This window comes from Alligator sinensis, unplaced genomic scaffold, assembly GCF_000455745.1.
Source record: "Alligator sinensis unplaced genomic scaffold, ASM45574v1 scaffold323_2, whole genome shotgun sequence".
In the NCBI taxonomy this organism is placed as follows: domain Eukaryota; kingdom Metazoa; phylum Chordata; order Crocodylia; family Alligatoridae; genus Alligator; species Alligator sinensis.
In genome coordinates, this window is record NW_005842392.1 from 882,103 (window position 1) to 899,346 (window position 17,244).

At 43.2% G+C, this 17,244-nt stretch overlaps 1 protein-coding gene across 9 annotated transcripts in view; it reads right to left on the reverse strand.

Annotated features, from left to right (window-relative positions):
- The window catches only part of EHMT1 (euchromatic histone lysine methyltransferase 1), a 152,566-nt gene that overhangs the window by 110,852 nt on the left and 24,470 nt on the right, over window positions 1-17,244 (reverse strand). The window contains exon 1 of one of the 9 annotated variants that reach the window (XM_025211196.1): window positions 13,076-13,097. The exons of the other annotated variants lie outside the window; for them this stretch is intronic. The gene's annotated coding sequence lies outside the window, so the exon portion shown is untranslated. Of the gene's footprint in view, window positions 1-13,075; window positions 13,098-17,244 lie in introns of those variants that run through there. 9 annotated transcript variants of the gene reach the window in all.

Consider the following 17,244-nt stretch of genomic DNA (forward strand, 5'->3'; position numbering starts at 1 on the left):
CCAGTGGTAATGTAGTTGTATTCCCTACATTAGGGCTTTTTTCAAATTTTAAGTGCAAATTAAAAAAACCTAAATATCTAGTGCCATTTTAATTCCACCAACATCTGGACAACTCTGTGCCTTGATAAAGATTTTACCCAGCTTTTTCTGAGGCTCAGTCTATGTGGTTCACACAGAAAAGCTCCTTTTACATTTGCATGCTTCAATCAGATTCTGTAGTTTCTATGCCAACATGCATTTGTAATTCCTTAAAAAGCACATTTTTGGGAAAGAAGGGGGAAGAGTCTGAAACATTACCGGTTGTTTCCCCCATCCAGAAAATCCATTCCCTACCCCCTCTACACCCCCCACCCCCAGCTTTAGTAGCCTGAAAAAGGCCAGAAAGCCATGATCCTAGCCATTCCAATTTTTCCACCTGCTTTAAAATGCAGTGAAGATTCAAGCAAAGGAAAGCCTTTTCGGTCAGTCTGAGGGTGATATTTTTTTTAATGATTATTCTAGCTCACTGCCCTAGATTTTGGAACAGAAAAGAAAATGAAAATCTTCAGGCAGTATCTTGGCATTAAGAATGACTGCGGTCACCAACCTGTAAAGCAAGCCATATGGGCAGGTCCCAGCCCTGTGCCACAGGCCCACTCAAGAGTCCCAGCAAAGTCAATCAGCCCAGAGAAGATTGCAGAATCAAGGGCATATGCAAGCCACCAAACTCAAAAGTCAAAGTACTGAGAGGCAAACAGCTGTCACTCAAATGCTACTGGGATACAGAGCAGTTTGATTTTTAACCGGCTGTCAGCAACACCCCATACCATATTTTTCACTGGCTCCAACTCTATAGCTAGTCCTTCCATGATCAGAACTGTGAGGCATACATGCACACAGAGCCACAACCAGGAAAAAAAAGAAAAAAGCAATCAACACAATTTATGAAAATCATGGGGATGCATATTACCACACCAGGGGAAAAAACTGTCTAACACTGTCACTTTCTGCATCATCTGAAGTTTGTGATAATGTCTTAGAATGTATTAATTCTTATAACACAGGAGCTCATTAAGAAGGTACATAGCAGAAGAATTTTCTGGCCTGACTACCAAGCTTGAAATGGGCCTTATACAAACGCAGAACTGACTACCTTAAGAAAGGGATGTCTCATTGCTCACCAAAAAGATGAACTGCTAAGACTGCAGTGACAAATGTCTCTCTCTGTGGAGATGCCTGATCATTTTCTCATCTGTGGGGTGTAGAGGGAGACAGAACAGAACACATTTACAGGATCCTAGTTGTCAGGGATGGAAAGTATCTATTAGATCCTGAACATCATCTCCTCCACATGAGCAAAATATGGTCCCCTAGCCCAAGAGGTGTCAAGACTGTAAACAGAAGAAACAATTTCATCTCTGTCTCATGTTGTATTATCTTTGATCCTAGATGAAGCATGCAGGCCCCTTCTGTTACCCTGGGATTCACACCAACACAACTCCATAATATCAGTGGACTGACTCCAGATTTAGACCGGTGCATATGAGAGGAGAACCAGACCCTTCAGTTTGCCAACCAAAACAACAGCCATGTTCTGCTCCTGCCATGAATCTAAGTTCAATACAGGACAGAATGACTCATGAGCTCTAACCATAAGACCAAGAGGAAGTACTTATGAGCACACAGCAATGGTTAACCTCTCTCATATCAGCTAGAATTTAGCATGTGCAAAAGCATTAAAAATGAGTCCTCTGAATGTGGATGGCAGGGGAGCTAGAAAGAATGAGAACTGTCGATTGAGTATGGAACAGACATTAAGCCAGAGGATTTGAAATGTCATAAGGCAGCCATGTTAGCATACAGGGCTACCATTTCTCCAGCACACTAGTAATGTGTCCCAGCTGCCTCAAATAGATACAGCAGTGATGTACCATCAAAAATTCAGGGTAAAGAGAGAGAGACACCTGTAAAACACTGGGCTCCAGATGACTGAAAGAGACATAAGCCAACATCCTGGGATGGCCTACAGCACCTTGCAAACCTTTGTGCCTGCCACCTATTCTCTCCCCCTTCTTTATTGGGAAGATGCCCAAATAATCCTATCATGGTCCTTAAAGAGCATTTCACAACCTTGGACATTTCATCCGGTCATGATCCTCCTTAAAAGACCAATTATTCAAGTGCACTTTTGGGCAGCAACCTAGAAAGAACAGATATACTTAAAACCCTGCATGGCTCCTAGATTTAGATTTCTCTCAATTTGCCATGCATGTACGGGTGCACCAATATATCAGCTGGCTATCAAATCAGCACCAATAAAAGGAGGAATGACGTTATCAGCAATCAGCTTGTCTTGGTCATTGTAGCCGAATAAATATGGCTGCATGACCAGAGCAACCTGGCAAGTGTAGTCCAGTCCCCATGCCCTGCCACTGGCCCAAACCCATAGCAGAGTACAGGTCCTGTCAAGCAGCGGTAGTGGGCACCAGGGACCTCCAAACTCATGCGACACTGCTACCTATACAAGGGTCCACCCCGCCTGGCAGCATGGGGAGCAGAGCTGTGGGTAGGGAGCTACAGGCAAGAGGGCAACATGCATGGGAATAAGGCAGTTGACACCTTCCACATCGAGGGCAGGCAGGAGGTAGGGGTGTGTGAGTGTGTAAGAGAGAGAGAGAGAGAGAGAGAGAAATGCAAAACAAACAAATAAAAAAGGTTTATGTCAGTAGTTTAAAATGCCTTGCACTATTACTAAATATCAGTTATTGGATCGGCATCAGCCAATATGGTTGGTTAATCATCAACTATCGGTATTGGCCAAGAAAATGTTTATTGGTATACCCCTACATGCATGTCTGGAATGTAGTGTGCATGGGTCAGATTATCAGAGAATGTAAATTAGTATAGCCCCATTAACTCCAAAAGAACTACACTGAGTTACTGTAATTATGAATCTTGCCCTACATTTAATGAAGGGACTGATCCTAAAACACTGAAGTCAATGGGAGATTTTCTGCTGAAATCAAAGGGAATAGGAACAGGCCACCAGACTGCAAGTTCATTAGAGCTCGGAGAATATCCTCCTGGATGCATGTGAAATGCCAAGCACATCATCAACAAGTAATAATAATCATAATCTACAGCAGAAACAGAATAAACATAATTGGACAGTTTTATGCTACAGGGGAGTCCTTGGAAGTCCTCTGAGGCCTTCAGAGTGGGAAAGAAAGAGCATTCCATTGTAACATGCAATGGAGATTGATTTTAAATAGCTCCTTGGCAAAACAGAAGTCTACTAGGAGGCTCATAAGTGAACTGTCTTGCCAGTTTTATGGTGCTTAAATAAAACTAAAAGACCACTCTAAGATCAATGCTGGAAGAAGTGGGTGGAGATTTACTCTCCTAGAAGGGGAGTCAGTGCCAAACTCTAGATGGCAACAGAAACAATTATCACCTGTGCTGTTGGGCTGATGGAAATACACTTGGGTCCTTGATCCTTTGTGCAGAGCTTGTTTCCAGTGGGTGCCTTATGGGACTATTGCACCTGGCAAGTAAGACAATTACTACTAGCTGGACTAAGCGCTATGGAAAGATCAAGAAATTGAATTAACTCCTACCCCTCTCGTTCCTGTGATGGATTATTCCAGCACTTTTGGGACACCCTGGCAATAAGGGAAGGGGAAAACACACACAACAGATACTGGTGATTTATTGCCAAATGGTTTCTTGCTAACCTTCTGTGTTGAAACACTGCCTTGGAACTGCCAAGAACCTGTCCTTAATGCTTTCTGGTCATGCAATAAGATGAGGAAGGAGATAAACAAGTATATTTCTACTAAATAAGTGGAGATGCATCCACCTATACCAGGTCTGAATTGGCTCACTACATGCCAAGCTGATAGAGTAAAGGACCTGGGACAAAAAGACTCCCGCTCATTGCTCAGGAAGATGCCTGGGTATAGCACATCTTGCATTCTTCCCTTCTGCCCACACGATAATCATGCTTTGGGCTTGCCTGTATTCACGATTTGAAACTTTTTTGTAATCCCCAAAGCTCACTGCAATTCGAATTGTGCAGAACTCCTGAATGTATAATAGGATCAGCACTGGAACTGGAATACAAGCTAAAACATTCATGACCTGTGTACAGGACAACATAGGCTTGAGCACTTAGCATTTGTGGTGGGCAGGAGATTGATCATATCAGCCACAAGAAGCCACGTCCGCCAGTTAGTAGTGGAGCTGTTTGTTCAGCTCATAAGCCATTTTGTCCTGTGTTGAACTTAGATTCGTGGCAGAAGCATGAGGGAAACATGGCTGTTGTAGTTTGGCAGGGAAACCGAAGGGGCTGGTTCTTGTCTCAGATGCACCAGTCTAAATCTGGAGTCAGTCCACTGATGTTAAGGAGTTGTGTTGGTGTAAATCCCAGGGTAAACAGAATGGGCCTAAATGCTTCATCTAGGATCAAAGATAATACAACATGAGACAGAGATGAACTTGTCTCTTCACCAGGCACATACATGCTGACCTGTCTCTCTCTCTCCAATACCTCCTGTCATCACCAAATACGAAATTGTGAAAAAGCCATCCAGCATTTGCTGTATTAACCAAGTAACACTCCCTGGGTACAAAAAATAAAATCAAGTGACATTTAGCAATCTAAACAGCCAGGTGCAATATGCAATAAGAGTCTCATAGTCCCATCACAGCTGCACTGAAACAGATCTTTAACCATTTTCAGGCAGTTTAAGACAGCTAACCAACTTGCTGGCAAACACATACAATGTGCAAGGACAATGTTCCTCATTTAAAAAACGTTTTGTATTTGATGCTGTGTAATTTTGTGGACTTCAATTCCAGCCCGTCCATATTGCTAGCAAAATCCTGCATAAGACACGCTATCTACCACAACAGGCATAACCCCATTTTTAATATGTAGAAGGAAAAAAACCCTCATAATCCTACAGAACACAGAGCAAATGGTACTCTCTGGGGCTACTTGAATACCAGCCTATTAAAATCCAAACCCTCTCCTATAGCAGCTCAATGATTTTAAACAATCAGACATCTTTTCAGCCCAGGTTTTAAGCACTTTGCCTGGCAACTCTGTCTGAAGGGCAAATCATTATGGAAATAGACAGACAATTAATTTTCTTTTATTCTGGAAGAGAGGATTATTAGAATAAATAAAATAATCAGCTTAGACAAGAGCACAATTTGCAACATGGAAAACAACAGGATGTTTGCATTTTTCATTCCTATGAAAAGATTCTTGGATTTCTTGGTTTTCAAGATCACTACAGAACTTTCGGCGGTAAATAACCTTGGAGAGCTAACTCCTGCCATTCCCCTATTGGTGATCATCTGGAGGAAGGGAGAAAAGACGACTGCCATTTCAGACTCTATTATTACCATTTTATAAGCAGCTATTTAGAAAGAAAAGAAAAGAAAAGAAAAGAAAAGAAAAGAAAAGATCCTGATCTCATTTTGTACCAGTGTAAATCTGGAGTAACTTCCCAGAACCAAGGGACAAAATTTATACTAGTGTGGATGAGTTCTGAATCTGCCCCTAAATTAAGTGTAGGAGGAAAGTTACACAGACAATGCTTGCTGGCGAATGCAGAGAAGAAAGTTGCTGCTCTTTGTTCAATTTAAATATCTAATGGTAGTTCATACTACTTGGATCTCGTTTTTGGAATGGATCAAGTTAGTAGGTTGTTTCAAATACTTTGGATAGTCAATTCACATATAAGTACTTGTTAAATACCTGGCATTTAACTCCCCATCTCCAATGGGGAAAGAAGGAGACATAAATGGGGACTATGCTTTATACCAGGAAGAAAGAAGAAATTGACTTACTCAGGCTGACCTGGTAAGAAGTCTATAAGCATTACTGAAATATTCATCTTATAAACTGCCTGTATGTTAAAAAAAGTTTAGGAACTTTTGTTCACAGTTCCTAAGGACCCGAGAAAAAACCCAAAGACACTAAGATAATAACTGATGGACACAAAAAGTCCAAGGAACACTAAGGACTGTAAAAGCACAGAGAAATTAAATTGATGATTTGGAAAATAAGATAAGATTAAGAGTTATCAAGCTAGTGGAAGATCCTGAAGGAGCAGAGGCAGGAGAAACAGACTTTTGGTTTGCAGCAGATTATGAAGGAGGTTAGGGATGAATAATTGCTAATGCTTGTAACGTTTCTTGGTGAGCTGTACCCCCAGGCAGATCAATTAGGTGACACACTGTGTCGTTCTCAGGGAACAAGCAACCCTTGCGTGTAAGGGACTCGTGTACTGAAGCTGGTACATAAATCTGAGCCTGCTCTCAGGATTTCAGTGCTGTCCTCCACTATCATGATTCATAACACCAGGAAGAAACATGTGGCGCTGGGTTTATTCTTCTACTTTTCTCCTGAGGGTTCTCTGTAAATTCCAGATGTCTGGTCTCATCCTTTCCCCTTAAAGATGATGCAGCACTGGTGAAGAAGGACGCTGACTGCTAAAGAATTCTTAGTCTAAAAACAGATGTTGCAGTTGTCCTGGTGCAAGCGTCCTGTGATGAAGACTGGCATGTCCATGTCATCTTTCGAAGTGAGTTTAAAGAGGAGGTGCCTGTGTGGTAAGCTGACAATCAGCTGACTGGTGACTCCAGCAGGGACAACCCTGGGTCTGGCCAGGGCATGGAGTATTAAAAGCTTCTTGCACAGGGAGACCCAAAGGACTTCCCATTCTGGGGACTTTAAACTCAGCCAGAAGCCTCTGATCCTTTGCAACCCAGCCAGAACTGCTGAGTGCAGGGTTTAAAGTCCCCAGGAGGAGCGGAAGCTTTTCGGCTCTGGCTCCCCTCACCCCCACCCTATCCCCCACCCCTACCCCAAATAGCAGCTGATTGCTGACCCCACTCCAATGCACTGGGACTTAAAAAAAAAACCCATGTGCAACCCAACTACAAATGCTGTTTTCTGATATCACTGGTGCATGAGAACCCCAGGATCTCCCTCCCTGCGATGCTGCACATGCAGCTTTTAACAGTTCTGACACACGGACTAGGAACAGACATTACACATAAACTGGTTTAAGTGATCAGAAACTAGTTTAAACCTGTAACAGAAGAGATGTTCAGTGCACATAAACTAGTTTGAGAATGGCTGAAACCAGTTTGAGATAAACCTGGTTGAATGTAATATCAGATTTAACTAATTTGGGTCAAACCGGTTTATGCAACGTCTGTCCTAGACCCCTTGCTGGTTTAAGATAAACCAGACTCCCCCAGCATGCTTTCTGGGCTGGGCGGGGCTCTCTGCTCCACAGCAGGGCTGGCCCCTCCTCTCTGCTTCCAGGCTGCAGTTCCGGCAGAGACTGGAGGCATCTGCCTGGCTTCTCCCTGTTAAACAGGGATTATTCCCCCCACCCCTCTGCCTTACACCTCTCAGCATTAACTAGCACACCACATGCTGGCTACAGTCTGTGCTGTAGGAGATGGCAAAGGCAGACAGGCTTTTTGGAGCTAATCAACAGGTAGCTGATAAAGTCTTTCCTTGGAAAAGCTGTTTAAGAAGAGTTTGAACTAATGGAGAGAGGCTTTGTTTTCTTAATGGGTTGATAAACACTGAGTTAGGGGTGATAAACATTCCCTGCTGGGCTGCTGGGAGAAGAGAGGGGTGGAACAGAGCATCCTGCCTGGGCCTGGCCATGCCCCCCTCAGCTCATCCCCGTGGAAGGGAAGGGATGGCTGCTCTAGCACGCTCCCCCACCCTGGTTTCTAGCCTGAGCCACTGCAGGCATATGCCTGAATTTTTTCAGTCCAAAGGGGATGTCTGTGCAGTTAGAAACCGGTTTAGCCTAGCCAACTTAGACTAACCTGCAAAGATTGAATAAATTCAGGCTCAGGCTTTTTGAATGTCTGTCCCTAGCCATGAGGGCTGGGGCAGACAATCAGCTGATTGTTGATTATGCACTGGGACCTTTAAAAACCATGTGTGCAGGCCAGGAGGGCTGCATGCACAGATTTTAGACATCCCCAGCATGCAGAGTCCCCAGGATCAGGGACTGGCTCTCTAATCCAGGGATGCGTGCACCACAGACATAGGATGCACTGCCACCTATCAACGAACAATGAATTCAGTTAATGCACCATAACCATATAGACTTCCCCAGTGATAAAGAAGAGCAAACTGTTAAGAGGTACTGTTGCACAAACAGTTTTGGGCATTTGTGGTATGACAAGCAGCAAGGATGCCTATGTGCTTGTGTTTTGTCCTGCCATAAAAACTTCTTGTGTAGCCACAAGAGTGAGGTCTGTTCACAGCCTTATGCATACAGGGATCTATGGTTTCTAAGGAGAATTCCAGTTTCTTTTGTTTCCCTTTCTAATTGTAAACCACTGATGGCAGGCAGGTCAGGAACCAAATCATGCTTTAAGAATGGTCTGAAGCTCACTTCCTCCTTTTCATGAGCTACATTACTTCCTGCCTTTAAATATTACCTTAAAAACCTTCCTGCTTTTGATTCAAAACCCTACACATCTTTCCTATCTCCTGTACTCCACTGTTGCCTCCTTGTAAGCAGTATGCTCACAATTTCAGCATTTACATTTCCACTTTTTTCTTCTGATGCTTCATTTATTCTTCCCCTGAAAGTTGTTACATCCATATCTAAAGTGCTCTCACTCCCCCTCTCCTCCCTTTCACTGTATACTGCTTTCAAAGATAACTTATGGACAATCGCAACACCTTGTTCCCCTGTAATACCTTTTCACCAGGAATGTGAACACACTTTATCTATGTCAATTAATTAATTAAGCTTCCTCCTCCACTGTGATGCCTTTATCCTCATTGCAAGAAGGGTTAAAAAAAACAAAACACCTCCTCAGAGTACAGGTCTCTTCATCTATCTGCTTTGACAAGACCAGGTGATGCTCCTTTTAAGCCACTGTAGTCCCTGTTCCCTCCACTTCTAGGGGTGGAGTTATACCAGGAGGGCGAGTGTGCTCCCCTCCTGTCCCCCCAGGCCAAAACTCTGCTGGCAGATTACAATACAGCACAGGGCCTTTTAGCCCATCACCCCAGGATATTCTATGCTCCCTTCCATGCTGACAGAAGGTGAGGAAGTGATTCGTACCAGGCGACACAAGTAAAACAGCAGGACCTGAATGGCAGTGAGCAATGCTGCAGGAGCATGGAGAGTTGAAGCAGCTAGGAGCCAAAAGCAGTTTTGAGAAGTCAACGTGCAGTCAGGAACCGACTTCCAAAGTGGCTAGCAATCCAGGACATGCGTCTGGAAACACTGGGACACAATTCTGCTTCTTAAGCAAGGTTCAATGAGGCACAAACACAGACAGGCTCTATGTGTTTCAAAAAAACCCCTTGCACATGGCTTCTCAGACAAAAAAAAAAAAAAAAGGATTCAAAGTGCATAATTACAATGCTTAAGCCATAATGTCTGATTGTAAGGTCTTTACCAATTGGTTAATGACTGCCTGAAGGAGTTAAGGCACTGAAGCAAAGGCAATGGGTCTCTTATGGACATTATTTGACTAGGAAAGACTGAAGAGGGTTTGCCATGTATTCTACTTTTTCCTTTACATAGTTGCTATGGCCCAATACCATTTTTGAGAACCAGCTCAGTGGATGGTCAAGTCCATTTTCTTCTGCTTTGAATATACTCAACTGGCTGATGTCCTGACACAGACAAGACCAGCCCACAATTTTCTGGGGCCCCCTGCAAGATATAGTTTTGGGGGCCCCTGACTTGGCACCTAATTTCCTTAGATTCCACTGAAAATTCCAGAGTGGGTGACTAGTTAAGGACATCAAGGTCTTGTCTATGCTGTATTTTAGCAGTTTCCCAAAACTTTCTTCCCCACCAATGAGAGAACTGCTTCTAGACCACCTGCCAGTGTTTAAATCATGTCATCTAATCTTGCTCGGAGGGTAGAGATAGCTTTGTGGCTAAAACGCTTCTGGCAGTCTGCCTCTCGTAACAGTACTGACAGCACAGCTACTCTGAAGGCCTAAGCTTCACTTCACATCTTAAAATCCTCACTGCTTTGTCCACACTAGGCTTCACAGATTGGGTTCACTAGGATGTGATAGCCAATGCTTCTAGAACATGTCTTTGAATCCTAGTCCAGATGAAACCTAAATTAGACTGGGATGCGATTAATCCCTGGTTCCAGGATTTCTGCCCGTCATGCAGAAGCTGCCCCACCGTCTTACTGAGAAACCAAGTGTCCTTCATAGATGGGGAAGTAGCTCTCTTAGGATGAAGTCCTCCAGGATGAAGCCAGGCCAAGCTTTGACCAGAAGGCACAAAGACCATGGAAAGCTAACTGCTTAGTGACACCAAAGGACAGGACTTCCTACTGAAAGCTCTCAGAAACTGTTTAGTTTCTCCTTTTCATTTGAACTTAAAAGCTGAGAAAGCTTAAATTCCACTACTGCATGGGCCAGCCATAGCAGAGGTCCTGAGCCAAAAGGCAGGTGCACTAAGGAGGCAGTACAGTGTTTCTCCTTTTCTTGACTCTTCTCCTTTTTTCCAGTTACAGATTTGACAGGCCACCTACAAAAGAAAGGGGGGCCCAGACTGGAGACTGGAGGGTGTCTTGAGATGAACATCTGGATTTCTTTTAATGAAGAGCTTAATTATTGCGCAAGAGAAGGCTGGAGAAGGCTGAGATAAATGAAGGAGCAAAAGACCCTGGTCCAGAGTCTGTAAAATCTCCTTCAGCAAAAAAGAAGAAATAACTGTTTGCTCTTTTGGAGAGTCCCAGGGACAGTATGGATCACACAATAAACTCTTTCATAGGACAGTCCACAGCATTGGTACCATGGTACCTATAAATACTATACTTGCAAGATGTCTTAGCATTTGCCTATGGTAGATTAATGCTGGATGGCTGTTCTACCCACAAAAAATATACATTTTTAAGTTATGCTTTTGTTTTCTTGCTTACATTTGCTTTTTGTTTTTTAAAACCAAACTCAGACCTTTTCGTGAGCCAGCTGCACGTGCACTGGAGTTGCAGTGGTTCTCACAATGAAACTCCTTCTAATGTCTGCAGATCCTTCACTGGCATCAGACATCAAATAAAAAATTCCATGTTAGGAGATACACATACACATTGATAAATATGCAGAACTGTTGGATCCCAGCAGAACTATCGTTCTTCCAAGATGACAAATAAGTCTTTGTTCTTTCACATTTGAAAACGGATTCTGAAATGAATGCTCATCCCCATATATATATATATATATATATATCTTTCCTCAAGCCCAAAAAAAATGAAGACATAATCAAACCGACCTCATAAACATTACAACCATATTTTAAACAGTAAGAAGCAATCCATTTGCATTTTGTAGCTAATTATACTCCCTATGCACACACCCATCAGTATTTCCTAAAAATGTCCACAGAACGCTTGCAATCTGTGCTAGGCAGAGCTTTTGGAAAGGAGGGAAGGAAGGAGGACAAAGCAAAAAATAAACCAAGGAAACTCAATGCAGGTCTGGCAAAATCTTCTATAAAAATACATCTCCAGCTCAGTACAGTCTGCAGTAGTGATGTCCTTTTGAACTCATCTGACAGTATTAGTGTTCACCCATGTATTGTGTATAAACTGACAGCAATCACAGGAAGAATCTAGTAGAAGCCAATGAAATTTGCATACCCATTAAAGCACTATCCCCTTCTTCTCACCACCACCAAGGAAATAAGTAGTCATTTTCCACATACACAGCACTGAAAACACACACTGCTGCTGTTGGAAATACATTAACAATGGGTCATGCCAGGTCTAACATTATAGTTATCCAACACGGCTTCTCAGTGACATAGGCAGTACAAAAAACGATGCATATTGTTCAATCTTCATCATCAAATTTCAAGACACTTCAGCTTCCCCACACCCTCCCCCAAAAAAGGAGGGGTGTACTGCTTTAACCTATTGTTCCAGAAATACAGCCTTGAAACAAGACATAGTAGGCAGCACTCGGTAAAAAATCTTGCTACTTTAGGCAAGTGAATTATTATTAGTTATGTAATAATCAATGCTAGTCACCCACCCAACCCCTCCAAAAAAAATCCCCCACCATGCTTCACTCACAACCAATTCACTTCAGTTTTATCATCCTCCATAAAGATTAGTTTGAAGTTTTAAATGGCAAAGACCCAAGCTGTGGGTTACTGAGCTCTGCCTATCCCAGCTCTCACGCACGGTGCTAAAGCAGCCTCAGAAATAAATTAAACTGGGTTAGAGTTTGACTTCAATGGAGTTACAACAGGGCCCAATCTAGCCATTGTTCTACAGTCTTAAGCTTCTTGTCGATTATATTGTTAATCAAGACATCAAAGGTGGTAAATAAGGTTCTTCTTCATCCATGCTTTCTGGGGAGTAGTAGGTACAATGCCTTTCTTCCACTGACAAGGAGTCTGCACTCTTCCAGCCGGCACCCACAAAATGGCAATTGAAAAAAATTACATAAAATGGCCTGGTCACCTTGACACAGCCCTCATGCACACAACACTTACCTTGCTAACAAGGCACTCTCCCCTCAGCATGTAAAAGTGATTGCCCTTTAAACCAAAGCTAAAATATCTCACTGATCTTTTCCCATCTGCTACAACAGCTTTGCAGGTCTCAATGCATTTGAAAAAAAGAATTTAAGAGAGAATTATTCTGTAAGCAATCAAAGCTAATCACTCTATCATTGTTCTTTTCGATAGATTCATGATATCTAAAAATTTAAAAAAAGTTGCACTGGGTTATGATCACAACTGAAAAGTGCTAGGGGTTATCAGCTCCCTGCTGCCAACACAGCTCAGTGTGCAGCAGGCCTCAACTGGTATATTCATTTAGCTCAACATGTAGGAAAAAATGGTGCTCTATCCCACTTCTACACAGTAAACCAGCACCTCAGCATGGCCTTGCACTGAAATAGGATTACATTGGCCTAGAGGAAAAAAAAAAGAACCCACAACATGAAGGTCACCCATAAAATCATAACAAAGATCCCTCTTCCCCAGATCTCTACAGAGAAAACCATCATCAAACCCTCTAGGTTAAAGTACAAATACAAAAAGATATGTACATTAGTCCCATGTACCTCCGTCAATTTTTTTTCCTCGTGTCTTTAGAGCAGTTGTTTACTGCAGCCAACTGCAGAGAAATTACAGTAGCTTAACTCTCCAACTCCCTCTAAAGGATTAATCTTCCAGTGAGCATGCTCACGCGAGATCTTTTTTCAGCAGTTGCATCCATTTCATGAAATGAGGGCTGCTGCAGACATGAGGAAATGCCATTTCAGGACTACATGCAAAGTTGAACAGCCCCATAAACAAGTGCTAATGCCTTTCTAAAGTCCTAGCAAGGGTCTCTGTCCAACTCCTTACCTTCTATGACTTTAACAGCCTTCAGACTAACATGCATTTTCAGAGATTTTTTTTTTTTAATGGTTTCACTCTGAGACACATAGGTTTAAATGTCTTCCCTTGGCTTTCTCTTTACAGGGTGGTGGACAGGTTCTTCACTGAAGCTTTAATCAAACCAGTGGCAAGATTTTTCCTTTGTACCACTTCTTGGCTCACCTCTGCTTTCAGAAAAAAATCTGGGCGGAAGATCTGAGGGGGTGGAAAGGCTTGCATTCAAAGGTAACAGCTTAAAAATTGAGTTCTCAATATTGCAGCACAGTAGGCAACAGATGCTTTTAACTCTACAGATTAAGGGCCCATGCAAATGAGGATTTGCTAATAGACAACAAATCCAATATCTAAACATGACTGAAACAACCGAGTCCAGGCCCTTGCACATTATATCTTAAAGAGAGCAACTTCAGTCTTGCTCCCTCACCTCAACACGGTGCCTCTCTGGTGAGAATGAACACCAAGCTTTATGCTCTGAAAAATACATTCTCTTGACTTCTCCCATTTTCATCTTCTCGTATTACCATCGGAAAAAACATTCCCTCCCTTTTCCTCTGATCTATTTTATGGCCTGTTACTTAATTACTCTTCACAGCTGATAGGAATCCAAGCCTCCCCCCTCCCCCATAAATGCTCATATTTCAGGGCTGTGACTGCTGCTTCGGTCTAGAAGATTTAGGGGCCAAGGTCTGGGTCTCTGAACTCTGATGTAAATCTGGGCTAAGCTGAGGCTAGAGGTGCGAGCTCAGAATCCAACCTTCGCTCCTCCCCGCCTAATCCCAAATATCTGAGTGCTTTGGAGAATCTTGTACTTCTACAGCATCACAAACCCTGCTTCAGACTGCGTGCACAACACGGCACTAAAGCAGCAATGTGCCATGAGAGTGTTAAATAAGGGTGATGCCTGCTTTGTGAAATGAACACTAACCATAGTGACAGTATCCATAAGGAATGATAAAGCGTATGGTGACATTGGATATTTTCTTCTGTTGTCACCTAAACAGACTCACCCACTGAAAGGCAATCTCTGTTACCAGGCATTAAAATAGAGATTTTGTTTTATTTATAAAGCATCCAAACTGGTTGGTTTGGATGTGTCATAGCACAGGCTGTTCACCCACCCCTCCTTCTTCTATGCTTTTGCAATTTATTAAAATCGGGGCTGTGTTCATCCTGTTCACTGCTGAGCACCCTTGACCACCCGTGATTGCCAAGAGTTGAGGGTGCTTTGCATCTTGCAGGAGGGATTAGAACTGTCCACGATCTAGCCCTGAAACAGAAGGGAAATCCCAGGCATTAATGTAGGCAGTTGTGAAAGCCTCGGTGCAGGAAGAGCTTGTGTTGTGCTTCTTCCTTCACAGGAGGATTACACCCAAATATGAAGTGGAGATGTCAGATACAGAATCATCCTGACCTGTCACTCCCAATTTGGAAAGGACTCCTATTCCTTGAAAGTTTAGGCTTTGAAGATTGATTGCTATTGATTTTTCTTCAAGCAAACAGCCCAAGCTGGCAATCAGTCAATAATAAGCAATTATTCTACAGGCTTTTATCTCCAGATGCCAGCCCAGACAACTGGATTCACAGATCTTGCTGACTGTTGCTCACCATTTTAACCATAATTTACAAAAACACCCACCCTGAAACCTGTCTGAAAGGAATCAGGGAGCCAGCAACATTTCAGGAAAGGAGAAAGCTGACATATTACTCATTTGCCAAATTGAGTTGGTTATAGACAATGAAATATATCTTATTCAGATGGGATGTACTAGTCTATCCTTGTGGCAGGGGAAGAACCATGTATCGGGTCCATGAAGACGGTTTTCCTTAAGCACTCGGGGGATAACTGTTCTTCTGGCGTGGTTTAGTACCCCTCAACGTGTTGGGGCTTAAAGCCCACTTTATGGAAATGGGAGGCTCCCCCTAGCTTGCTCCTGCAGCCATATGGCTGAGGGCAGGCGAAACTAGGGAGCATCTGCATGTAGGATGCCTGCCAAAAGACCTTGGAAATATCTGGAGGGGGGTAGAGGATGTTTGCCAGTTGTAGGGCCACTTATGGTTCCGGCCTGACTCGTGGATTTGAATTTGATTTGGCTTGGAACACAAAAAAAATTCTATTAAAAAAAAAAAAGATTATAGACAATGAAATCCACCTGGGACACTTATCTTTTATTAGTACCATGAAGGTTTCAGTTGGGTGGGAAAAGAGAGAGAGAGGGAAACCAAATGCTTCTTCTTGAAATAGGTAGTTATAGGGCAAGAGCAGAATGGAGCAGCCTTGTCAAATGTCTGGATTGCTCTGATTTCTTTAACCCTTCAGGAGGCAAGGGGTTGGATTTGATGATCTGTTGAGGTCCCTTCCAACCCTAGTATCTATGAATCTATGACACGCAAATCAACTCTTTGGGGTGTGTTTACTAGCAGCAAGGCGGCAAAAATAAGATCCTTTTCCTTCTTAAAATTCTTCAATAGATTTAAATACCATTTACACCCAGCGAATTCAATACTCCTGCTCATCTGATGGAAACACACTTCTCTGTTCTTCCATGGGCTTTATATAAAAGAAATATGAACACCATGGACTCCTCTCACTTGCTCCAATGAAAATCAGAAGTGAGGTCGCTGAAGTCAATGGAATGACACTGATGCCAACATAGTACAAGCAAAGGGAGAAACAGCCCACTCCAAAGATTCAGAAGTACCTGTTATGCTATTAAAATGCAGACACCTTTCAAAAGACTTCTTCAAAGAACAAAGGCAAGGAAAGGTCTGTATGACTTGCAACGCACTAAGCCACTGGAAAGGGCACAATGATGCCCTAATTCCTGACTGAGGTTGCTAGGTACTACTTAAGTATAAATATTAATAATGTGTTTGTATAGTACCTACTATAATCCATGATTAAGGCCAAAAGGTGGTATTGCAATAGAAACAATAATACCGTAACAGATCCTCAATTACCCCTTTTCTGCCCTTGCTGCTGAAGGAAACGACACCGTCTGACAAGCTGCTGTCTGCTGTGCCCAGTTCTACTGCTGGAGAGGAAGAGGGGAAGAGGGCCTGTGAGTTTTAGGGGTGGCACAAAACCTGGGAGTTCCAGAATAACAGAGCCCAAGAAAGCTTTTTCCTTCACTTGTGCTTCCTCTCAACAAGGAATGTTTTTGTAATGTTAAGGGCTAAATCAGGCTGGTTGAATCATGACAGCCCCAGGGGCTTCAATGGACGAAGATGAAGAGCAAGAGTTGGGGCTTGTGAATGTGGAGGCAGGATTGATCCCTCTGGCAGCATCCAAACTCATGCGGCCATGCAGTATGTGGCGCAGCAGACAGGTCTGTCGCACCACATACCACACAATCAGCTGTTCTCCACGCTGCAAGGTAACAGCACGGGAGGTTTTTTTGACCCTGGAAGATCCCGAGGTCAAAAAACCCATCCACAAAAAAAAAGTGGGCGGCACATGCAGCAACAGCACATGCCACCCAAAACCACAGCCTGGCCACCCAGAGCCATGCTCCAGCTGCCAGCCAGGCTCCAAGTGGCAGGATCACTACTGCTGTAGCCCCAAAAGACTCCCCAGGATTTCACGTAAGGCTGCTGGGGCCAGCCTCCCCTACACCAACTGGGGTAACCTGCCATGCACCAGAGGGCATGTGCCCAAGGACAAGCAACAGCAGCACAAGGTGTGCCACTGCTTCTTGTCCCCGGGGAAACAAATGGCCATACTCGTGTGGACGCAGCCACTGTGTCCTTATTATAACCCATACTTTATTCTGGCCTCTTTACTCAATGAAACATCAGGATCAGTCATCCAACGAAATGCAAGCATTTAATGGTGTGC